The following is a 7,688-nucleotide window of genomic DNA, read 5'->3' as shown; positions in this document are numbered from 1 at the left end:
TTCTTTAAAATGACCCTCAAGCATAGTTTGGAAGTGCTGTCTGCTGTCCCTAAATGCAAGAATGCTGTGATGTGCCTTTGGAAAGAAGAGCTCTGGGAAGAAGAAAAAAATAATAAAAGGAAGATGCTAGGACTGCAGAGACTGAGCGGCTGCTTCCAGAGTGGGTGGGTCCTTAACTGTGATGTTGAAACAAAATGACCGTTTATCCCTGATTATAGAGAGAGGAAGCCAGCAAGATTCACATTTCAGGCATAAATCTTATAGCTCTGAGAAAAATTAAGACAGTTATAAAAGATAAGTATGGTTTCATCATAATACAAATGCTGAGGAATGACAAAACATTAAAGAATAATGCTTGGTTTTTATTAAATTTTAATTTAAAGTTTGGCCAAAACTATAGCTATGTTTTTCTTGTTTTGTTGTTGTTAGAGCTCAACTAAGTTTTGAAGTCTTTGTGGTTAAAATTATGTTGTGCGAAGTGGGGTGTGCCTCATCGTACATGCAATGTTTACAACATGACAGACTCAAAATTAACATGGTCTTAATCAATGAGTTTTTACTTTGCACAATCCTTTTATACTTGGGGTAGTCCTAAAGCCAAATAAAGTTTATTGAGCTTGCTATAAAACACTTTCTTGTAAACCCAGCACTGGTTTTGTTGAGAAAGAAGAATTATCACAGTATTGTAGTTCCACAACTGGTTATAGGCCTCATTCCCAGTTTAGAGCTTAAACAGCGTATGCCCACAGATGAGGAGGGAGGGGCTCAGCCTTCTAATACTACTTTCTCTACATGTCTATTGAGACAGCTTTTGTAGAATATGCTCAAATAATTTCATAACTCAGTTTCTATGCAATTGAAAGATTATTTCTCCAGAGTGGCCAGCAGTGCCTTTCCCTGAAATGGAATGTGAAAAATGTGTAATTGAGGATCCAGGGTAGAAAAGGAACCTTTTTCTCTGCGTGTGCATTTTCTACAGTGCAATGAAAATGTGTACACCCATTGTTTCCAGCTATTTCTCGAAAATGGATTCTTTTTCTCTACTGCTTCACTTTTAACAGTTACATATTGCTAATACCTTGGTGGAAACCAGTTTAGTTCACCTTTGCATCAAGTCTAATTACTTTTTTTAAAATATGGAATATTCACTGAAGTTAGAAAACAGAATAATAAAATATACAACTTTTATTATCACCTCCCAGCTTTGGATGTAGACACTGTCGATCTCTTACAACCTACTCTGTGGCTTCCCTATTCTATCCCATTTTTCACCTTCAGACTCCATCACTATTCTGAGTTTGTGGCTGACCATATCCTTCATTCCTTTTTAATTTAAATGATTTTGTCACTTTGTGTATTTATAGACAACTTATATACTGTAAGATTTTATTTGCTTTATTGCTGATAACTCACGTTTGTGCTCAAATATATGTTTCTAATATTGTGTGTTGTTGCAGATAGCTATAATTCATTTATTTTCATTCAATAAATTCATAAAAGTTTATGTACCACAATTTGTTTATCTACTGTCTTATTCAAGGACATGACATGTAAGTCGTTTCCTGCTTTAGCTATTACAGCATCTAAGTACCTGTATCCTGGCATGTTTGTTTCAGAGCAGAATCACTGAGTTGTGGAAAGTGCACGTGCTCATCTCTTCAAGGCAATAGCAAATTATCCTTCAGCGTGGTGGTACAACAAACATTCCCGCCAGCTGTATAAAAGAGTTCCATTGATACACATGCACACCAGCAATTGGAATCATCAGATATCTTAATGTTTGCCAATCTATCAGGTATAAGTGGAAATAGTGACTAATTACAGTTTAAAATTGTACAACTCTGATAATTATCAAGGATGAGCAATTTTTCTGTGTTTATGTTCCTTATTGTTTCTGAGAGAAAGTGATCCTAAATGCTGGGTACAGATCAATCTTCATTAAAGGAAAAGAATCTGCCAGGCTGCACTCAAAATGGGGAGCAGCGCTGGCGTCGGCGTGGGAGGGCTTATATAGGCTGTAAGTAAGGCTGATGTAATCAGGGAGAGGTTTGGTGCTGGTGTGGAAAATAAGTTTCTATTTCTCAGAAACCACAAGGTTTCTCATAAGGGAAAAGCTGGTGACCATTTTGTGCTCAGTGTGCTAGTCATGTCCAAGATCCATTAGTTTACTCCTCAGCAAAATGCATATTCATGATTTTTTTAAAAAATGGACTTTATATTTTGGAGCATTTTTAGGTTTACAGTAAAATTGAGTAGAAGGTACAGAGATTTCCCATATGCCTTCTCTCCACACATATGCAGAGCCTCTCCCACTATCATTCCACCTGTTCACGACCTTTGTAAACTTCTCTAGTGATTCGTATCTGTCCTTCCAGAAAAGTCATCTATTTCCTAGTTTTTGGCTTGTCTTTTAACTCTTTTATGATGTCTTTTGAGGAACAGAAGATCTTAATTTAAATGTGTAGCCTATCAATTCTTTCTTTTATGGTTATCACTTTTCTGTTTTGTTTGCAAACCCCTATTCTACCCCAAGGCCATAAAAAAATATCTTCCTATACATTCGTTCAAAAGTTTTTCTAGTTTTGCCTTTCATATTTGAGGCTTTAATTCACCTGGAGTGAGTTATTGTGTCTAATAAAGTAAGGCTCTAATAGCATGCTTTTTCATAGCAATAATATAGTTCAAGATTAATCAGTATCTCAAATTATTTCTCTCAAAATAGAAAGGCTGTAATAAACTTTAATTCTTGTCATTTGTTTCTTATATACATCCTTAATATTATCCATTATTTTAGTTCTGTTTTTATTTTCAAACTCTATAAATTTGGCAATATTTTCATGCAGATAATGTTTCATTTGTTTATGTGCATGCTTTTTAATTTCTTTGTTTTCCATTCTTATATCTCAAAGCTTACTTTAATAGAAATTTTTCTTTTTCCTGAAATTATCTAGGACATTGTAGGCTATTTGAAAGTATTTGTTTTCACTGTGAATTCATCATCTCCTGTGCCCAATCTAATCTGTTGGCTTTCTATTGATAATTCTGTTTTATTTTTATATTATGTTATGTTGAATCATAAAACGTGCCTTTAATAACTTTTTGCCATGCCTCATTTGTTACATAGTCTTGGGTAGTGTTCTGTCCTGAATATTTAATGTTTTAAGATGTGACTCCAGTTTTCATCAAGCCCATGGGCTTAAGATTTTATGAGTAACTTTTGTTACTATGCATAACTGTCAGCTGTCTTGAGTAGGGACATAGATAACAATTGTGTTTTAGAAATAAGTGTGGGTAACTTCAGTTTTGGAAAATAGGGAGTTTCCCTATGGAAGTGATGAATAGGTAAATGTAAAGTACAGAACAGAGTCTAAGAATAGATCAATAGGAAGAACAACCAGATTATGACCCAAGTTGAAGTATTTAAACAAAGGCACTTCAGTTCCTAAGCTAAAACAAATGAAAAAAAATCACTTTGGTTGCATACAGTGAGAATGTGCTAAAAGTTATAATGCTTGTACTTGTAAGGGTAGGGTGAATTGCAGAGAGGGGAATTTGGGGTAAGGCATCAAATTTTTATTTTTTTATCTAGGATTTTGAAAAGTTGCATTGTTTCTACTAATACTAAGATAGAGCATTGTGAACTCTATGAGTTTGGTTTTAAAACGTGAGATCTGTCACTTTAAATAGAACCCAGTACTGGAGAATCATCAGTAGTTCCATCATCAGAAACAGTATAAAACCACTAACCAAGACAGCTCTGAAGCTGTGGGGTGGGAGGTACCAAATTAGCTGGGAATTCTTATACCAGCTACTGAGTGCAGAGCCATCAGGGCAGTAAGAATATACTGGGGTAAACAAAAAGAAAAGAAAAAAAAATCGCATGCTTAATCAGGAGCAAATGGACACAGGTGTAAGACGGATCTGGTAGCTAATACCAGGTAGCAAAAAAGAAAGAGCTGGAGAAGATAAATGCCATGCCCTAAATGTAGGCCAATGCTGGTAGTCAAACAATTAAAATGAGTAAGATTTGGATATATAACCATAGACACAGATACTCAAATAAAGGCACAAGGTACTGAACTGAGTGGAAGTCATAGAAATATTGAGGTGTATACATACAAAATTCCAGATGAATTCGGCTTGATGGATAGGTACTATGTTTTGTCTGCCTTTTTGTCCCTGATTGCAGATGTTTTTGTCCCTGGACTTCAAGATTTTAATACTTTCGACTTGTGCGAGAGTACACAAGATTGTACTTTAAAAACGGTAAATGCCCTGCACATCACAGGTGCTTAATAAATGTTTATTTAAATGTTTATATAATTTAATTTGGTTCTATTACAGTGCTCAACTGAATTTCACACTGTAATATAACCAAATGAGGAATATGTGTTATTGATTAATAGATTAAAGTGAAGGAAGTATAAAAGGAAGAAAGGGGTAAAGGGAGAGGGAGAAAGATCATGGAAGGAGGAAAGAAAGGGAGTAAATGAATTATTTTCTACATCTTGAGTCACAATATTATTCAAAAAGTTTTTTGATATTTTAAAAAATTGGGGGGGATAGAAAGTAGAAGAGTATACAGAAGGATCTCATGACAAGAATGATTTTTAATTTCCAATTGGAATATATCTGTAGAATAAAAGGTGAGCATATAGCAGGGGCAGGGGAGTTTAAACACCAGTGAGGTACATAGATAAGCATCTTGTGTGTAATTGGCTCTTCATAGCTTATGTGAAGCAGGTTCACTGTGCATTGGTTACCAACATATCTGAGTCTTGTGAGACAGAACACCCATGCATATAACAAGCTGTATAAAGCAGATTTATTACATAAATATTGGTAGCAAGGGACAACCAAAGCCTAGGATTCATTGACAGCTGATCCCTAAATGTTCAGTAAAGCTGCCTGGAATAGATAAAGTCTTATCTGTGTGTGTCCCACTTGTACTGCAGCTGAGGGACCCCAGAAAGCAGACCATCACTGGTTTTATAACCTGGGATCTCAGGAAACACTGGGCTAAAGTGTTGAAAGAAATTCTGTTTTGAGAGGAGTTGGGAATAGAGCCCAGGTTGCTGAAGTCAGTTCCTCCCTATCGTAGGATGCTGCATTCCCAGCACCCTATACAGACATTCTTGAGAACTACAAGGAAGGAAGAAAGAGAAGTGGGTTGGTCCAAGGCCACCCGGAGAAATCTCCTGCACCTCCTGGTATAAACTCAAAATTGCCTTTAAGAGTGAAAAATAAAATCATCATGAGACTAGAAGATAAGATTGAAGACTATTTTTTTTTTTTTTGGAATCACTGAAATGGGAAGGACTATGACCCCAAATTCAAAAACCATAAAGGAATACATTAATGTAGTTTAACTACATACAGTATAAATTCAAAATCTCACCAAGGAAGTAGCTAGGAGTAAAGCAGCAGATCTAAAGAAGAGGATGAGTTGGTAAAGGGAAATAGATCAACTACATTGTATATTGATCAAGTAAAATAAAAAAAAAATTAAAGTTAAATTTTTTCTAAAAAATAAAAGAATAATAGCAAAATAAAATAAAGAAGAGGACCTAAGAGAAAAACAGGGCGTAGTGACCAGAGACCAGGGAAACATGGATGACTCAGCAGATATCAATGTGGTGAGATAATATGGAGCAAGCACCAGGTGGAAGATTGTGTTTTCTTCTAGATGAGAGTGTGATGAAAAATGACATGCCCACAAAGACATGGCAGTATGTTAGCCTCCTAGAACTTAGTCTTATAGCTTGGATCTGAGGAAAAAGAAAATACCTAAATTGATCAATTTATCCTGTTTTAACTGAGTTAGCCTGAAGTGATTAAATTTTCACTCTCAGGCCAAATGGAACTCGAAAAATAAATTAGATTCAGTTTTTAATTTTTTTTAACATAAAAATTTCTTTATAGTAAATAGCACCAAAAATAAAGTTCCAACATTTCTTGAAAAAGATTATTTAATTTTACGACAAAAAATTAAAACTTTTGTAAATATATCATCAATAAAGTCAAAAATATGAACAAAACATTTAGAAAAAGTATTTGGAATGTATATCACAAACAATAACTAATCTTAATATTTAAAGAGCTACTAAAAATCAGTAAGAATAAAGGCATACGATCCAAAAGAGTATGAGTAAAGACTAATCATGAAAAAAACCCAAAAATTTATCAAGTATTATTATATAAATCACATTCTAATGCCAAAATCTGGCAACACAGTTTGTTGATAAATCTGTGGGGAAACATGTGCTCTTAGATATTACTAATGGAAGTAAAATAGATTTTTACAAGCATTGGGGCAATTAGGCAATATCTATCAAAATTACAAATGCATAATAATATGAACCAGCAGAACATCCTATACATTTATTTGCATTTGTGTATAATGAATGCTTACTATATTTTATAATGCAGCATTGTTTTTAATAGTAAATGATTGGAATTGATTCTATATTCATAAATGAGGGACCAATTAAATAGATTAAGAAAAATCAATATGTAAAAAAATTAAGAAACATTTTAAGTAGTAATATGGGAAGATTTCTTAAGTGAAAACTTTACTCACAAGGTATGAATAGGTATTTTAAAATTTTTGAACGTGTAAATTTATCACCTATTTAAATGAATTCTTAAAATGAGAGAAATTACTATATATAAGCATGCAAATAAAACAAAAACTGATTTGAGTGTTTTCTTATTTGAGGAGCAGTGAAAGGAAAAATTCAAAATTTGACAGTACACAGTGTTGACAAGACTCTGGAAAAATAGGAAATCTTGTACGTAGCTGGTCTGCCAATCCTGCAGCTTTATCTCAACCTGCTTAACTTTTCTCTTAACAGAGATTGTCTCCCACTATAATAGATGAAAATTCCAGCTACTTGCTGTTTCAGACAAACTTACAGCTAGCATATGAGCATGCAAACTAGTACAGACAAACAGGACCTGACAGGATATTTGGGATTTGCTTTTTTCCATTCTAATAGAAAGCATCACACAGAAGGAGAGCACTCTCCTCTCTGCAGGAGTTTTTTACTGTAGCAACGATCTTGTAGTATACAGGGACAAGCTACAAATGACTTGCTTTCAGATAGTGTATTATATGAAAACGGCACGTCTGTCTTTTTAGCCAGATGTGGAGTATGTTATTGCAGCTATAAGAATTCTGATATATAAATTTTATCAGAAAATGGATCAAATGTTAAACATGGAGCAACTTCAACTTATTGTTGTAACTGTTTTCACAGGGTGGAAGAGGATTAGAGGGAGTAAACAATTATATTTTATATAGGAGTGTTTTCGCTTTGTTTTAACAGCATTGCTCCTTACTTGTGTGGTTTAGGTACATATGGTTTTAATTTTACCATCAAATGTAATTTGTGGGCATAACAAATGTTAATCTAATTTACTGAATGAATGGGGAATTTGAGAAAATAGCTTCTCAGTGAACAATGATAATCCTGAGGGTAGTCTCCTTTACATCTTTGTTGATTTTATCTATTTCAGATGTCAGCACCTCTGTGATTTGGGCACCTGGAAATAATGATCATTCAGATCAGAATCATATTACTGGTCTCTCTCCAAAGCTATCCAGTGACTAAGAATTGACTTGTGAAAACCCAATCCATCTATAAATCCATGCAACCTGTGCAAAATTACTCTTCCCTTATAAAAGT

This window comes from Cynocephalus volans, unplaced genomic scaffold (genome assembly GCF_027409185.1).
Source record: "Cynocephalus volans isolate mCynVol1 unplaced genomic scaffold, mCynVol1.pri scaffold_35, whole genome shotgun sequence".
Classification (NCBI taxonomy): Eukaryota; Metazoa; Chordata; class Mammalia; order Dermoptera; family Cynocephalidae; genus Cynocephalus; species Cynocephalus volans.
Note: the sequence above shows the minus strand (reverse complement) of the source record.